This window comes from Egretta garzetta, unplaced genomic scaffold (assembly GCF_000687185.1).
Source record: "Egretta garzetta isolate BGI_Z169 unplaced genomic scaffold, ASM68718v1 scaffold607, whole genome shotgun sequence".
Lineage (NCBI taxonomy): Eukaryota > Metazoa > Chordata > Aves > Pelecaniformes > Ardeidae > Egretta > Egretta garzetta.
In genome coordinates, this window is record NW_009260178.1 from 970348 (window position 1) to 987775 (window position 17428).

Consider the following 17428-nt stretch of genomic DNA (forward strand, 5'->3'; position numbering starts at 1 on the left):
AAGAGTATTATCTCCCCAACTGAGGTGTTTCTAACATATTTTAGTCACTTGCAGTGTTTCCAATACATTTCAGGCTCATGTTATATCTAATGTGCATTATGTTTCCAAGGTTTCTGTCAGAATTATTGATTTCTTGGTTAATTACTGTTTGTATGATTTTCTTCCCTGTGTTATCATTTTTGGTTTTTCCATTTTTTTTTGTTTTTTATTTTATTGTGTCTCTCTAAGCATTCTCTGTCCTTTAAAAAATTGCAAACCTTCCCCATTAGCCTCTGAAGTCCATACCCATTTTAACAATGTGAGAAATCCCACTGACGTTAAAGGAGCGCCTTACATGTTAAGAGCGGGGCACAGACTTAAATATGGTGCTGAACTGGGGTTTTAGTGCTAAGCTCTGGACAAATCCCTTCTTCTCAGAGCCTGCTGTGCTGGTGTAAAAGACAGTTCTGCCATCCACTCTCCTGATTCCTCCTTCCTTGGCTCCAGCCAGGAGGCTCCCATCTGCAGCTCTGCTGGCAGAGCTGATGCTCCTGTCCTGACATCAGGCAGTGCCCGCTGGGAGAGTTCAGCTGAACACCACAAACTGCTGAAGCTGATGGTGGCAACCACCCCCACCAGCCCCACTGCCCCTGGGAGGGGCTGCCTACCATGGCCTGGCTCCCTTTCCTCAGGCACTAATGTAGAGGTGAAACTGGGAAAAGACCTAACGCTTACAGAGCTCAATATAAAAGTGATTTAAGGTACAGCGTGCAGCGTGCCAGGAAACACTTCATTATGATTGTAGGTGTTACCCAAAGAGCGCTAGTGTGTTTAGCATTTCAGATTTTCTACCCTATAACACATGACACCAGGTTTATGCTGCACATGCTTATGTCAGAAAAGGTGTTATAAGTAGAAAAATGGGGAAGGAATTTAAAAGAACAGAGCGCTCAGTGCACCCAGGTTCATAAATAGCTTCTCCAAAGTAGTATCTCTTCAGAAGATGAATCAGAAAAAGACTATTTACTGCTTAGAAGATGAATCAGAAAAAAACTATTTACTTCTTGGAAGATGAATCAGAAAAAGACTATTTACTTCTCTGTGAGCCAACCGAGCCAAAGTGATTTGTTCGACATGACTGAAACATTAGACATCTGTGGGATGGTCAGCAAGCATCCCGCTCCTATATATTCAGTATCAAACAGCCATTGGCAGAACCAAAATTGAAAAGTAAAGTTTGTTTATTCTGGGGACAACTCATTGTACTTTTTCCAACAGTTCTTCCTACTGTAAGCTAACCTGCTTCGTTTAGGGCCAGGAACATCGCTGTAAATTATGTCCCACAAAGCAAGAGATGGAGCAAATTAATATGGAAATGTTTTATTTTTAAAACAACAAATAGTCACAATCAAGAACAAAAAGATCACATTATAAACTGGAATGATGAATAAGTTACACACACATGGGATCCCCTTCCAAGAAAGGAAGGCCAAATAGTTAAAGGAATTTTGAAACTTCGACTGCGATCTATGTGATTACTCAATATTTCTCTCATCAGTTGTTATAAACGTATATATAAGGATGAAAAGCTCATTTAAGGCAGGAAGGAGAGCCTGCTGGAAATGGCACAGTATTTGAATTTAGGAGTACTGCTGTTTAAATAACTAATCTTTCCACTCTCTGGCTAAACTAAGAAAAAAAAATTGTTTCAGGTCAACCCAAAATGACTTTTTTGTTGGTTTTGCCAAAATGAAAATGAAAGAAAAGATATTTCAATTCTGATCAAATTAAACACACTGCTTGACTTAAAATACTTCATTTAGCTTAGGTTTTTTTTTTTTTTTTACATTTTACATTAGATTTAGGGTTACTCTCAAAATGTGTTAAAGAGAAAGATCTGAACTTTGTTTTTCTAAAAAGGGGTGAAAATAATGCGTGTAATACTTATTTCAACAACAGGCTTTGTTTGTGATTTGCATCACTTGTTAGCCTTATACCACAGCTTCCCCACGTCAGGAAAGTCTTTCAGAATCTCTTTATGTCCTAGGGACATCATAGCAAAAAAATTATTCTAATGACCAGGGTAAATAGTCTAACATTTACAAGAGACAAGGAGTTAGGCAGATATACATAAATGGTAATATGGAGATCCAACAGTATCTTTCAATTAAGACGATTTTTTAAACAACCTGTCAGTTCTGGTTTAAACCATGAATCTTCCAAAGAGCCACCAACGTTATGATGTCTGGGGTGTACTGTAGCCAGTGGGAACAGATCGCATTTATAACTATGGAGGATGAATCCTCACTTCTTTTCAGATCTACCTCTATGAAAGGAGCTCCTTGAATACATATGATTTCACCTCTTCTCCCATTTTCATGATGAAAAGAATTAGCAAATACAAGGAATGTGTCTGGGAAACAAGCAGACCTGCCCTGCCAACATGGTACTAATTTGTTTCCAATCCAGTGGCAAATTATTCTCTTCTAAAAAAGAGAGGGAATGGGGAACATTTCTCTCAGAGAGAGAAAAAAAGAGAATTAATAAATATTTTGCAGAAGGTGAACTCAGAGGTCCTGACGCAAATCCTGAACAAATTACAGGGAAGCAGAACCAGCTGGTGGGAGAATATCCCTGCAGTAAGCACACTGCCTTGATCTGGCCTGCCAGCATGCCTCACTTCCCAGCTTTACCGTTTCTAAACACCTTGGGAAAAAAATAGGAAGAATGTGTTGCATTTATTCAAGAAAAACAAGAGGAGATCCAAATTCTTTTATGAGCCTGAAGAGGACCCTGGGGTTTCTATACCAAGTCACTCTGTGTGCTCTGAAAAGCTCTGCAAAGGCAGTTTGCTGAAGGGAAGCTCAGGAGAGAGTGGCAAAGGCGGAGTGGTCTCAAAGAAACGTAGGATCAGATGCAAAGCTTATGAATATAGGAACAGTAGTGATACGGGTCAAGCTCACATTGTTTATTGTCTGCCACACCCATGAATACGAACAGTAGTGATACGGTCAAGCTCACATTGTTTATTGTCTGCCACACCATTGAAGTACAGTGATTCCATGCATGCTGTAACATGGTATGGGGAGAATTTGTCTTCAGTTTTTGTTATTTTAGCTTAGTTTTCTTTTTCATTCACTATCTCAAACAACCTGTAGGAGGCACCCTGGCCACCATCTCCCTCTCAGAGAGGGAGACCTTTTCCAGAGGGTTCTGCAAAGGCATATACCCCTGCAGGTGCAGCTCTGGGGAGATGCCTCACGCTGGCATGTAAGTGGCTAAGAGCTGCACGTGTCCCATTACTTCTTTACTCCATTCTCTGTGGCCAGCCTCCTCCGAGTCATTACATTTTGTATCCATCTGTTAGGTGTTGCCTATGTAATTTTTGGAAGGATGTGTTAGCATTTGCTCATCAGCATGACTGATCCCTAGCTTGGACGGAGCTCAGATTCTACCAAAACTTATTAAGTAACGTTAAGTTCTACCAAAATATTAAGTAATGGTTTTTACTTTATATAGAACATAGATCAAGGGAAAGAAAGAGTGAGAGAGAAGGGGGGAAGCTTGCATTAGTGGAAGGATCTTTACTCTAGCAAATTATTCAGTAACTGAAATCTGGAACTGCATGAATACTGTTTTTTACAAGTTGAAGTATTGAGTAATTAAGGATTCTTGAGAACTTCAGGTCCAAAATGCGTGGTTTTCTAGGAAAGATGCAGTAGTTCATCCAGAAACTGCTGGCTCACTGCAGGACTCCGCTGGCAAGATGCTGTGACCTGCAATCTGCGGGAAGCCAGATTAAATCCTCAAAATGGTCCCTCATGTTCTTCTGAATACTTCAGCTCCATTTACAAACAGTTAATGGGTGGTTAGTAAATTTTTCACAGGGTGTCAATAAAAGGCTAATCAGTCCTTATAGTAACAGTACGATTCTGTAACAGCTTCTATTGATGCACTCTCTCGAATGTGGCTTGTAAATCCTTTGTTAAAGCACTCTTAATACAAAGTGTTACAATGACAATAATAATCCGAATGTGCAACCAATTCTCCCTCCTGCGCTGCCAGCGATGCTGATAATGAGCTAACAGAAGCGCTGCCGATTACTGCAATGAAGCCTGCGGGGAGCAAAACCCTAAAGGCTTTTACTAGTAACACCAAGACACACTGCTGTTTCATTCCAAACCAAAATGAATCACCTTTTCTATTTCTGGACTGGAACAACCGTTGTTTGCATTGCAATATGGTGCACAGTATGGTACAAAAGTGCTACCCGTGCTATTAGTCAGCTCCGAGTATTCTTCTGAGTTTTATCCAGGCAGTTAACTTATTTATGTTATTCTTTTTTAATGGGAAATACAAGCTTGGGGACTTCAAATAGGGCAATCTGGCATACTGTTGTCTTTTCTGAACAGGTAAAATGCTATGGAAGACTTGTATATTGACAGCACTGGAAAATAAAATCCTGTGTGCCAGGTAAAGCAATGGTGTTGAAAAGGTCTCACTGGCAACCTGATCCCTGCTTCGAAGTAACTATTTCACGAGAAAAGGAGAATCTTACTTCAGTGCTTGACTCATATGTTAGGGCAGCAAACAAGAAACTCCAGCAGGAGGGTAGGGTTGAGAAGTCTTAGATTTTCTTTTTGATATACATAAATGGTGTCAAAAATCAGTTTGGGTCCCTTACTCATTTCATAAAGGCTGTAAATGACACAGAAGTAGTTCAAGTCCCTATTTGCTATAAATTTAGACTCAGAATAAGGATGCGAGGTAAACGGTTGAAATGGCTTCTCTTACAGCGTGTTCTCTTCAAAAAACCAGAAGCCACCTCCAGCACAGTACTGCACGGTCGCAGTTCCCCTTGGCTCACATGGAAGCTGTTAATTGCCCAACACCTCCGAAAATCAGGTCTGAACTGTCTCCGGCTGGGACCCAACAGATGAATAAATAGATGCAGTCCCAAATGTGAGGGAGTAATGAAAACCTTGGGCTCTGAAAGTGAAAATCACAGTAGCTTATCCCTGTGCCTCTGTTGCACACCTTAAAAACAAACCACGCAAAGTTTGAAAACAAGATGGGGGCAGGGGGAGCCCTTGCTGCTGGCTTTTTAGGTGCTTTTGAAAAAGAGCCAACAGAGCAGCACAGGGGATCTTCAAGAAGCCAAAGTGTTATTAATTACTATTATATTTATGTGCTAATGCTGGTAATCTTAAGTAACTGTTTGTGAGAATGTTTCAGCCTGGCTGAATCCAGAAGTATTGTGTGGATGCAGTAACTGTCAAGAATATGAGCTGTGGAGCAACAAAAGCCACCTGCATTGCTCATGAAGGTCTGGAACCAAAGTACCGGAAAGACGGGGTTACATGCCAAGAAAAGAAAAATCCATTTTGTATGTTCTACATATGGACCGAGGCATGAGGCCCATAAAGATGAAAAGCTGCCGCTAATTTTAGTGGGATGTTTCTATGACTAATGGGCCGTGTCAGTTATAGGTCCTCTGGACATGCCACAGTGCCTGCTTGGAACCGAAGAAGAAATGTTTGATTCCCAGATGGACACCCTGGAAAACTGACGTTCCCACAAGCAGTCCTGTACCTTTAAAATGATGCCGTAGCAATGGTGATGAAAATAAAATACAGTCAGATCCTGCGCTTTTGTGGCTGGAGGCAGTAATCAGCGAATCGTCACATTGCCAGAGCTGACTTCATTTGCACTTTGGCAAATCTGTGCAGCAAATCTGAAATCCAGGTATTATTATTTTCAGTCAAAATTCCAGCGACTGACATCTCTTGCTACTTTTCAAGTAGCCCCTAGTGACTCGCCAATGCTAAAGGACTTTGCCATATTTGCGGGAGCACAGCCACTAAAAATAGTCAAGCATGTGCCTACAAGATGGCTTAGTCTGCGCAGGGTTATAAAACACACGCTGGACATGTGATTTGCTTTGCTGTCGTATTTTCTGAGTTGTGAGCAGCAGGCTGCCAAAATAGAACTCGTTTGGTGATTTCTTCAGAGCTGTAAGCTTAAAACTGGTTTTTCTGTTCTTAATTTATGTCATGGAGTCTCAACAGCAATTTAATTTGAAGCCTCGGAGTGGGGGAAAGCCAGCTACTGATGTCTGCAGGCTGGTTGAATGTGTGCTGGCAGAGGACTGGAGTCAGAAGCTGCGCTGGTAACTGCTTCAAAGAAGCGGCTGCTCAGTCCTCAGACTGTCTGAGCGTTTTCTTTCAGCAGGTGACACGAGAACCGGAGCAGAAGTCTAGAAATGCAGCTAGGAGCATCTGGATACTGTACCTGAGAGCTATGTGGCCAACTTGACATGAATAAACAACACAATACATACTACTGCAGTGGTTGAAAATGCATTTTGAAAATGCTGAAAAACATTTTCACCTCCAGAGAAATAGTTCATTTCTTTCCAGAATTATATCTGAAAATGGAGGAACAGGCTCAAACACTTGGACCTTTAGAAAATTTAAAGGAAACCTTTAGTTTGAAAGAATTTGATGTTAAAAATGATGTAGTAATTTTTTTCTTTCTTTCCTCCGTACTCCTTATTCTGGTTAAGAAGGTATGCAGCAGTGTCTTCAACATACTGAACCATGACCAGAAGGAGAAAATACCCAAAGATTTCTCAACAAAAGATGCTGTCACAAGATATGCAGTCTAATGCCACAGATTCAGTCACAAGCTTCTAAAACCTGAGGTATCTCTCCAAACAGTATTAAGCCTTGTTATTTTCTGACTGTTCTCCAGTCTTTATCCACTTAAAGAGAAGGGTTTTTTTTCTTCCCCCAATATATATATGTAGCTTGGAAATGGCTGTTTCCAAATCCATGAAAGTTCATAAATCTATTGACAGAGAGCACTGCGATAATGTGGCCCGTCTGTTGAGAGGCAGCAGATTTCAGGCCTTAATACATCATTTCTTACATAGAAGAAATTAGCAAGGCACATCAGGGTTTATTTTTAATGTTGCTTGTTTAATTTTACCATATAAATCAGTCTTGACAGGGGCTTGTCACAAATAGCACTGCCACAAATCTTTGCCATCAAGAATTTCAACCCAAACATCAATGTGGGACTCGTAGGACCCCCCCCCCAAAAAAAAAAAAAAAAAAAAAAAATCAAGAAGCCCAAATCCTATATGCTAAATATGATTAATAGGTTAAGACTGGAACTGATATTTCTGCTACTTGCAAAAGCTCCGTATGCAAGACCCTCAGCACGGCTCAGCAGAAGCTGTGACAGTGCCACCTGGTGATGCTGCTGCACCCCTGCCACCATGGCCAGGGCACAAACTGCCCCGAGCAACAGCACAACTAGTGCTTAGCAGGAGCAAATTCTCCAGAAACTGTGGAGGTGAAAATTTTATCAATGACCTTGATGAGGGGGTTGAGTGTGCCCTCAGTAAGTTTGCAGATGACACCAAAATGGGTGGTAGTGTTGATCTGCTCAAGGGGAGGAAGGCTCTACAAGAGGCATCTGGACAGGCTGGATCGATGGGCTGAGGCCAACTGTATGAGACTCAACAAGGTCAAGTGATGGGTCCTGCACTTGGGTCACAACAACCCCATGCAATGCTACAGGCGTGGGGGAGAGGGGCTGGAAAGCTGCCTGGTGGAAAAGGACGTGGGGATAGTGGTTAACAGCTGGCTGAATATGAGCCAGCAGTGTGCCCAGGTGGCCAAGAGGGCCAAAGGCATCCTGGCATGTATCAGAAACAGTGTGACCAGCAGGAGCAGGGAAGTGATCGTGCCCCTGTACTCGGTGCTGGTGAGGCCGCACCTCGAATACTGTGTTCAGTTTTGGGCCCCTCACTACAAGGAAGACGTTGCATTGCTGGAGCATGTCCAGAGGAGAGCCACAAAGCTGGTGAGGGGTCTGGAGCACAAGTCTGATGAGGAGCAGCTGAGGGAACTGGGGTTGTTTAGACTGGAGAAGAGGAGGCTGAGGGGAGACCCTATCGCCTTCTATAACTGCCTGAAAGGAGGCTGTAGCAAGGGGGGTGTTGGTCTCTTCTCCCTGGTAACGGACGATAGGGTGAGGGGAAATGGACTCAAGTTGCACCAGGGCAGGTTTAGATTGGACATTAGGAAAAATTTTTTCACAGAAAGCGATGTCAAGCATTGGAATGGGCTGCCCAGGGAAGTGGTCAAGTCCCCATCCCTGGATGTATTTAAAAGACAGGCAGACGAGGCACTTAGGGCCATGGTTTAGTGGTGGGATGGCAATGTTAGGTTAACGGTTGGACTTGATAATCTTAAAGGTCTTTTCCAGCCTAAACGATTCTATGATTCTAAGTCAAGAAACTCCACCAATAAACAATAGTTGATGATCTGACCTACATTGTTGGGCATCTAAAGGTTTCCTAGTTATGGTTATTTGTGAATCAGTTTACTTTTCCTCTATGTTTTTATTCCAGTTATTTTCTTCCCTTCCATCTTGTGAAACTTCCTCTTCCACATCAAAACCAAACCCCTTGTTCTTTTCACAAACGCGTCAGCACACCACGGTGTATTCTATCTTCATTTTTAATGCCTATGTTTTGAATAAAAAAAAAAGTAAGTAGAAAGAGGTATTATTGGGACTTTGTAAAAAACCCCATTTGTGAAACTTCCTGTCAGTCCAGAAATTCCTCAAAATGGCTCTTCCACATCAAAACCAAAACCCTTGTTCTTTTCACAAACACGTCAGCACACCACAGTGTATTCTATCTTCATTTTTAATGCCTGTGTTTTGAATAAAAAAAAAGTAAGTAGGAAGAGGTATTATTGGGACTTTGTAAAAAACCCCAAGCTTATTTCCTAGTTTGCATTTCCTAGTTTGGGTGGAACTGATCTCTCCTAATTTTCTGTTTACAGTGTAGGTACCTGCATCTGAGGTAGTTGTACTGGGTCTCCTTCATAGCCAATGGAGATAAAAGAGGTGCAGTTATGACGGGAAAAATCTGACCCATTTTTATGTCTACTTGTTAAATGAGCCACATGGTACCCATGTACCTACTTTTACCCATTGAGCAGGAAGGGAGCATGAGGCAACCTGCTCTGCTGAAAATCCTCAGAGCGCCGGAAGGTGCCCGGAGCCTGATGGATGCCATTACGTGGCACCACCCTGAACCATGCTGACGTGGGCCTGACAGACGGCACTGGGAACCTCTGCTTTAGTCACTACTTGCAAGACTGTGCTCTTGCTGCTGTTTCCTACTCTGTGGAATTTTTTTGCCCAAGGCATCATGGTCATGATGGGCAGACAGTCCTTTACTTAGAGGACAGACAGGGAAATCTAAGGAGCTACCAAGAGCTATTAATTCAATTTCCATTTGCAGCATCTACATTTGCGAGCAGCTACAGGGTACAGGTGATTCAGCCAACCCCCTTTTCAGCATGCTGTGAGAAGGCAAGAATGATATCATGGCTATTACTTGTTTCAATTTCTTAGTTATTCATGTGCCTCTCTTCCTCCAACCATACCCAATTTATGCGCATATAACATATTCATGAAAATCCAAAGTCTACCATTTGCTGCCAGCCGGCCTCCATTGAATAAATACGAAAAGGAGACTATATTACAGTGTGGGAAGTGTGATATCAAAAATATGTGCGTAAGTAAGGGCTCACCTCGTAATTCATGTGTGAGGGAATGAATATGACATAGCTAGGAGTTTTCATTGTTAATTTTTTTCAAGCAGATTTTAATTGTTAACAGGCAGGAGACGTGGCTATGTGTGGTCCCTCTCCCATCTTCCACTTTTGGCAGTTGGAGGGTGTTGGTGAGGAATGCTGAGTTTGAGCAGACCTTGATGCTCTCAAATCACCCCCACAAGCAATTACAGAGATGGAGCTGTTAAATGAGCTAAAACTACTTGCCCCCCCAATCCCAGCTGCAACCACAGAACTGATGTCTCTCAAGGCAGCATCCCTGCCCGTGACTCCTCGGAGCCAACAATTAATGTCTGCTTAGTCCAGAGCCCGCTCCTCTGGTGCGTTATCTTGTGGCTTATCAGCTACAAACCCAGTCCTGCTGCTGTCAGCCAGGGAATTGCCCATGTCTTTGATGAAGAGGATTGGAATAGACGTCGTTGATTGAAGAAGCCTGTTATGATTCTGTTTTATGTGTCTCGTACAGTGAGTTTCCCAATTAAACTTGGCCATTGTAACGCACTATAGGCATTGTAATTGTAGTTACAGATGTTTCTGACTTTCAGAAAATATTTCCTTATGTGTTGTAATGTTGAGTACTCAATGTTAAAAACAAACCCTTTACTGAATTTTAATTTTTTTTGGTACATGGGGAGCAGAAATGTCCTTCAGTTTCAGCTTAAGACTTTTTATTTTGTTTTCCATTGAGTTCAAAATATTTTCAGGGGGGTTTGGTTTGGGTTTTTTTTTTTATTTTTAGGAAAAGGAAGAAGATGTTTTTCCAGCCATTCGGACAAGGCATCATAAGCTAGTGGTGATGGCTGGTAATTTTAACAGTATTTTCCTGCCTGTAGATAAAGTTGTAAGGAGGTTTTCACTTTGGTGGCTACCTCTGATTTTTGGAGCATCCAATTCACTCTTACCTGACCATTAAACACATGAATAGCTTTGAGAAACCTGGCATAGCAGTGACTGCCATATTGAAACACACTTATGAACACGTTCCTGGTTCTTGTGGTTTTATGGTTTTCAATAATGTGCCTGCTGAATTCTGTTATATTTTTGCAAATTATACTTTGAAAAAATTAGCAAAATACTTTTCTTTCTCAATGTTGAAAAGATATAATAATCAAACCATAATCTGATGTGACGTGGCACTACGAAACCAGTCTTGCAGAAAATTGATCCCAGCAAGCAGTAGTCCTGGGAATGGTTTCCACCCATTCTTCCATTCCCCAGCTCATGTCAAAGCCTTTCAAAGGTTTAAATGGAGAAATTATCAAACACAGCAGTTCTTTTCCCCTTCACTTCTTCATCTTCTTTTTCCTTTAAATAAAATTAAATGCATCACTGAAAAAAAAAAAAAAAAGATTAAGAAATACAAGAGTAAGTAAGATTTGGTCTCCCTGTTGTATAGACGATACAAGATACCTGCACATACGACCACCTTTTTTTTTTTTTTTTTTTAATTTTAAAAAAAATAGCTTATAAACAAAAAGAAACAGGGCACTCCTGAGATTTCAATGAAAACTCAAAAAATCTTCCCCTTTTCAATTTTCAGTCATGTGAGTGGCAAAAACACTAGAAGTCCTCAATAGTCATAATCTGCATGTAGCCCACACACTTTCTTTTGTAGCATGGGTCTTTCCTGAGTGAAAAGAAAGGAAGAAAAAAGTAGTAAGGAGGAGAGATGAACATTACCTGGAATGCATATGCCTATGCACAAGCTGACTGCATGCCTGGGTAATTCTGACAGACAGCCTCCAGGAAATCCAGAAATAGGATGTGACAAATGCTCAGCCTGTTGCGGTGCCTTTGGGAGAGCATTGTGGCCAGAGCGTGATGTTCCTAGCATGAGAGGTGGGTTATAGAGACATCATTGCTGGGAATCAGGTGAATACCTTTCTCCACCTTGATAGGAAAGCTTGCATTTAGATAATATTTGGCCATGGTCTGTGGGGTTTTTAGGACGTAAAAGAAGAGCCTGAGGGAGAACAACCGTCTCTTGAAAGGCTGTAGATGCATAATCACCAAAGATAGAACTGCATTAAGCTGAGATTCTTCTTTTCCTAAAGAGAGAAGGGCAAAGCTGAGTGAAGGGAGAGTTTATACATTCTTCCTTGAGTTAGTTGTGTTTATAAGAGAAAGGCAGTGCTTTGCAGAGTGTGAGGCTTGGAGATATTCTGAGAACAGTTATTTTATATGCTGATCCAAACGCCTGCAGTTATGGTATATGCTACACATTGTGATTTCATCAGCATTCATAGACCAGCTAGGTATTATCCGCAGGACTGAAACACATAGCTGAGCAGAACCAGGACTGTTTCCTGATATAGTTCAGAGATGTTTTGAAAAGGCTGAAGTACTGTCATCTTCTTCAGGGCTGAAATGTCCAGGTGGTGCACTCTGTATATTATGGGCAGAAAGCTCAGGGGGAGTACATTTATATGTGAGCACTAAAATATGTCCTTTTCAATGTTACTGCAATAGATTTCCATATCCACTTGAATGTATTGCCATATATGTGAGAAATGATGTGAGGAAATCTGGGTGAGCAACTTAGGCCTTATGTTTAAAATCATCTATAGAAGTCCTAATTACATTTGCAATATTTATACTTCATATAGTGCTTACTGGGTGCATTAGACATTTACTTGACGAAGAAAATATTTGACAATGTGAAAATGAGAAATTTACACAGTTAACTATGTCAGACCAAAGTCTGGAGGCTTAATATTGTCTGTCCCATTTGGCCTGAGTTTTGGTCGAGCCACATCGGTATGTAATGAAAAAAGCTGAGGCCATTGTAGTTGTATGTGAAGGCAGATTCCCTTAGATATGTCAACAAATAACTTGTATTAGCACATATTCTCGGGAAATCTGGCTACCCCATTATCCTCTGGAAAGCTGCTTGTTCTAAACTCATTTAATTTACACAGTACTGAAACTGTGTGCAACTGAATCAGAACAGACATGAATGGCACCAGCAGTGCCTGGGTTTCCCTTTCTCCTTCTGCAGTCAATACCTTTGCAAAATGCTGCCTTGCTCCCATGTGAGGACTTCTCTATGCACCACAGCAGCAAATAGTGCTGTGGCTCAACACTTACCGGGCGTTGGTCAAGGACAGTGACCTCGGTGGCCGAATGCTCTTAGGTGTATGTAGGGTTTTCCTTGGTTTGCAGGTAGGAAGGTCAGGTTGGACGGGGCCCTGAGCAACCTGGTCTAGTCACAGATGTTCCTGCTCACTGCAGGGGGGTTGGACTAGATGACCTCTAAAAGTCCCTTCCATCCCAAACCATTCTATGAGTCTATGAAATAGAGGACACATAATCCAAGAGGAGGTGTGGCCCTTGCAGACAGCATCTGCTACAGCTTGGGTCTGCAAGCAGGGTTCCGCTCACCTTGCAGCTCAGTTGGACTTTGGACCTCTGCCATGTTCCCGAGCTACTCCGTGGGGACAGCAGGCACCCGTGGGCTGCGATTCCCCCGGGCAGTGAGGCGTCTGCTGGCGGGAGCGATGCTGGGTTCCGATGGTGCCTGCCTGTGTCCCCCCCCCGGCCCCAGGGGTACTACTCACACTTCAGTACAGATATAAAGATCACATCAGAAGAAAGTATCAGAGTTCCCAGTACAGGCATACTCTGTTTCACATCATTGTCAAGTACAGGCAATAGACACAGGTATGGTATTTCACATTTTTACCATCCACAGTGAACTAGCTAAGTGCCATATGATCCAGAATCAATCCTAAATTGCATGTATGTTTCATTAAATGCATGCATTAAGAATTACTGGAATTTTCTAGATATCACAGCTCCTGAAGGACAAATTTTTTATGATCAGCTCTAATGTTCTGTGAGATACCTCTCTCTAGTCTTTTTCAGACAGACAAATATATATTCGAAAAAGGAAATACATGCATATGTTTACACTAGCTACTATGTCTTTTATGTGTACCAGAGAAGTAAGTTTACCTGAAGATTTTAAAAAAAAAAAAAAAAAAATCAGCAAGGTATTGACCACGAACACGGAAAACTCATCTGAAAGTACAGCGTACCCTCCCTAATGTATGGTTTTAGTATTTGAGGTCCTTTAGCATAGCGGAAAGTTTTGCAGAATAAATATTAAGCGGAGATGTTAACACAGATCTTACCGCCCAGCAAAATGCAACCAAATATGCCACAGATGAATTGGGGTGGGATTCTGCCTGCCGCTCTCTAAGGCTCCATCTGCGCTTCTGCCTCCTGGAAAACTTGTCTCTGCTTCTGTAGGTAAATGAACTAACTGGGAAACATTAATTTTCTTTCTCATTAAAAAAAACAACCCACAGAATTTTCACTAACAAGTCAAAACCTGTAATCTTGTTAGAAAATTTTGAAAAATTTATTTGAGGACTTTTTTCATTCATAAGGTCTTTACAAATGTGCCAGGGAAGGGAAGGGGAGTACAGTGAAGAGGAGAAGAAAAAGAAAAAGGGAAAAGAGGAAAAATAATAAAAAAGAAAAGAGGAAAGAAAAAGGAAAGAGGAGAGGAAAAGAAAAGAAAAGAAAAGAAAAGAAAAGAAAAGAAAAGAAAAGAAAAGAAAAGAAAAGAAAAGAAAAGAAAAGAAAAGAAAAAGGTATTTCCTGCAAAAAATTCCTTTAAAAAGAAAAGTCATTTTCAGCTGAAAATGCTTCAGCAGCAGCAACAAAAAAGTAACTGTAGCAAGTAGTTAAACCACACAAATAAATTTACTCACCTGCATAGCTTGAGTTCCTTGTTTGCGTAAAGTTTATGAACTGCTCATATGTCAGTAGGATAGATTCCTGGTAAAGAACTGATTTATTTCAGTGGAGTAATCCTAGTGCAAACCGGGTATAAGATCAGGATAGGTGTCTGGCTTCGGTGATTCCTGATTTACATCACGAGCCAGCGGAACTGAACTCTGACATTTCTTCTTACACATGCTTAGTATTAAATGAAACCGGCTTGAATGAAACCGGCTTGTTTGACCTAATGTTGTTCACTGTTCCACGGAGATAATATTAAACTCTGCCCTGACACATATGTACATTAACCCAGATGATCCTAAAGGAAAGCTGAGCTTGCGCGTCTATCAGAGGGCAGAAGTTTCCCCCCCCAACTTATAATAACCAGAAATTTCAACTGCATATCTGGCACATGAAAAATTTTAAATCTAAATAATTGCTGAATAAAAGCAAGGGCTTTGCTGGCTTTATCACTCAGCCGAGCCAATTGGAAAGAATGCGTAAACTTCACCTTCTGCCTGCTCCATCTGCCTGTGCCTTGAGAGTTGCCTTTGCGTAAACCTTACTCGGGTATTTGTTAGCTACGGCTACGCTGTGCTTTTTATTTTCTTTTTAACCACAGCAACCATCGATTCTAATGAGAACTGGCATTCTGTTGAGATTTTGTAAGATAATACTGTTTTTTAAGGCTTATGTTTTGGGATGACTGTAAAAACCAGCAAAAGCCATGCTCTGAAGCAGCTCATCGTGCTGGACGGTGTCCCGCACCCCAAAGCTGCTCGTCGGGACACGAGTGGTTCAGGGGGTGCAGGATCCGGTCGCTCCTTGGGCTGCCTGGTAGCAAAGCTCTGTGGGGTGAAGGACTCGGGGAAGGGGGGAAGTTTTTGCTCGGTGAAATTTCCCACTGGCCGAGGATGCTGTTCAGAGCTCGTTGAAGTTTTTCCGAGGCTGTGGGCTTTCTGCTGGCCCACGGGGGGAGCTGTAGGCTGCCGCAAGCCTCCCCCTTGCCGGGCGGGATGGGGACGGTGCGGAGAGGCGTCAGCTCCCCACCGGGTAAATCACCGCTTTGACTGAAGAGCCCACGATGGGAAAACAGTAATCCAAAGAACGAGAGGCATCGAAGCTCTTTTTTTTTTTCCACCTACAGCTGAGAATGTGTTTGATAAGCAACACCTAAAACATGTTAGGAAGGAGACAGTTTGTTTGCCTGAGTGTGACTTTCTTGGCAGCAGGATTTCTCCCTAATTTATAACCATTATGTAAACTTCTGACTTCCAGATTCACACTGTGAAAATATTCAAGATGAACTAATCAGGGTGGAAATCTGAAATTGTTTCTGCATGGTTTATATCCCCCATCTGGCAGCACAGAACAAACAATACGACCCTGATGGTGTTTACATGAGTTACCTTGTTGGAGGAAATGATTGTACTTAGAAAATCGTCCTTGCTCGAAAAATTTAACAACTTGTTGGCCTAAACAGGGCTTTATATCTTTTTAATCTCTTTTTTTTTTTTTTCCCCTTTGTATATGTTTGAGGAGGGGGAAGTTATTAACTGTGAATTAGAGCTTTCACACCACATCTGTCTTTTAGCTACGAGCCGAACTTAGGTTAAATATTCAAAAGTTACAGTTGGTCGCTCTGCTTACTTTCTATTGAGAGCTGTACCGGTGACCGTTTGCAGAAATCCCTATTATTATTCTCATTACCTATTAAGACGTTCGGTGTGGCTGTTTTCCCTCCCAAGACCCTTGGCTGTCAGCAGTTTCAAGTGGCTCCGTACCGGTAACGTGCACATTCAAAAAACATAAATGTGCTCCGTGATTTTCATTTTGCTGCACCCTAAGTGGAGTTTCACTATAACAAAGTTTATTACGGCCAGTTTTCATGGTATTTGATTGGATTTGCAGTTCTGTCACTCACCAAGGTTTTCTTTTAGGAAGAGTTAGAGAATAGAAGGAATAGCTTGACAAATACTAGTAATGATAATAAGACAAATTTGTCTTCGGGAACGCTGGAGTTTTCAGCAACTTTAGAAGAGAAATTTTGTTTCAGGCATTTTCTTGCAGTGCAGAATATTTTACATGTTTGTAGCAGAGTCTGAATCTGCATCCAGAAGTGTTCCAGAAAAAAATATAAACACATAACGTTATACCGTGAGAATTCATAACCCTGAAGCGTAATTGTTTTTATAAAATACGGTCATTTAAATTAGAGTTATTGCACAAAGTTAACAAGGGGAAGACAATATGTCTTTTTTTTTTTAAACTTAAAATAAGTGAGGTCTTGTGTAGTGAACCGTTTAAATTTTTTGGCTTGAGCCTGTATTATTCTGTAGTTTTCAGTTGGCCTTCTAGTGATCACTGTGAATTAATGGGATATGACTGTGTCATGTGAGCTTTCCAAAAAAATGATGGAATTATATTAAATTTATTTTACTATGAATTCCATCTATGTTCTCCCAGAAAAATTCCTGGACAGAAATAATTTTAAAACCAACAAAACTGGCTTGTCTTTCAAGCTGAAGTTTAAAATTATTTTCCAAACACTTAAAATCATAATTAAAAAGTGGGGTTTCTTTCATTCTGATGTAAGGAGCCAAGATAATGCATACTCTGCATTAAAATTTTGGCAATTTTTATACAGTTATTTTTCAGTCAAAACCAAATTTATATGCCTAGTGATTTACATTAAAGTTGTTTTATGTTTCTTAGCTTGAAGGTTTAAGATGATTTGAAGCAAAACAACATATCCAATATCCCAAAGTGACTCTGCATTAAGACCTGGCTTGTAAATAGAGTATATATTTAATTTGGATTTTTTTTTTTTACTTTTTTTTTCTTAATGAAAGAAGCGCTCTCTGTTGGAAGGAGCTGCAGCTATATAAAGCAGTAAAAGGAACAGATCCTACAGCAAAGCAAAAGTACCATTGACTCTTAAGGAAACAGAATTAGGGTCAAAATATACAAAGAAAAATGGGATATTTTAGACATATGAAAGAAAAGCTTATATCCTGAATACAGTGTAGTGTTAGAGAGATCCTAAAGGTGTTTGAACATGA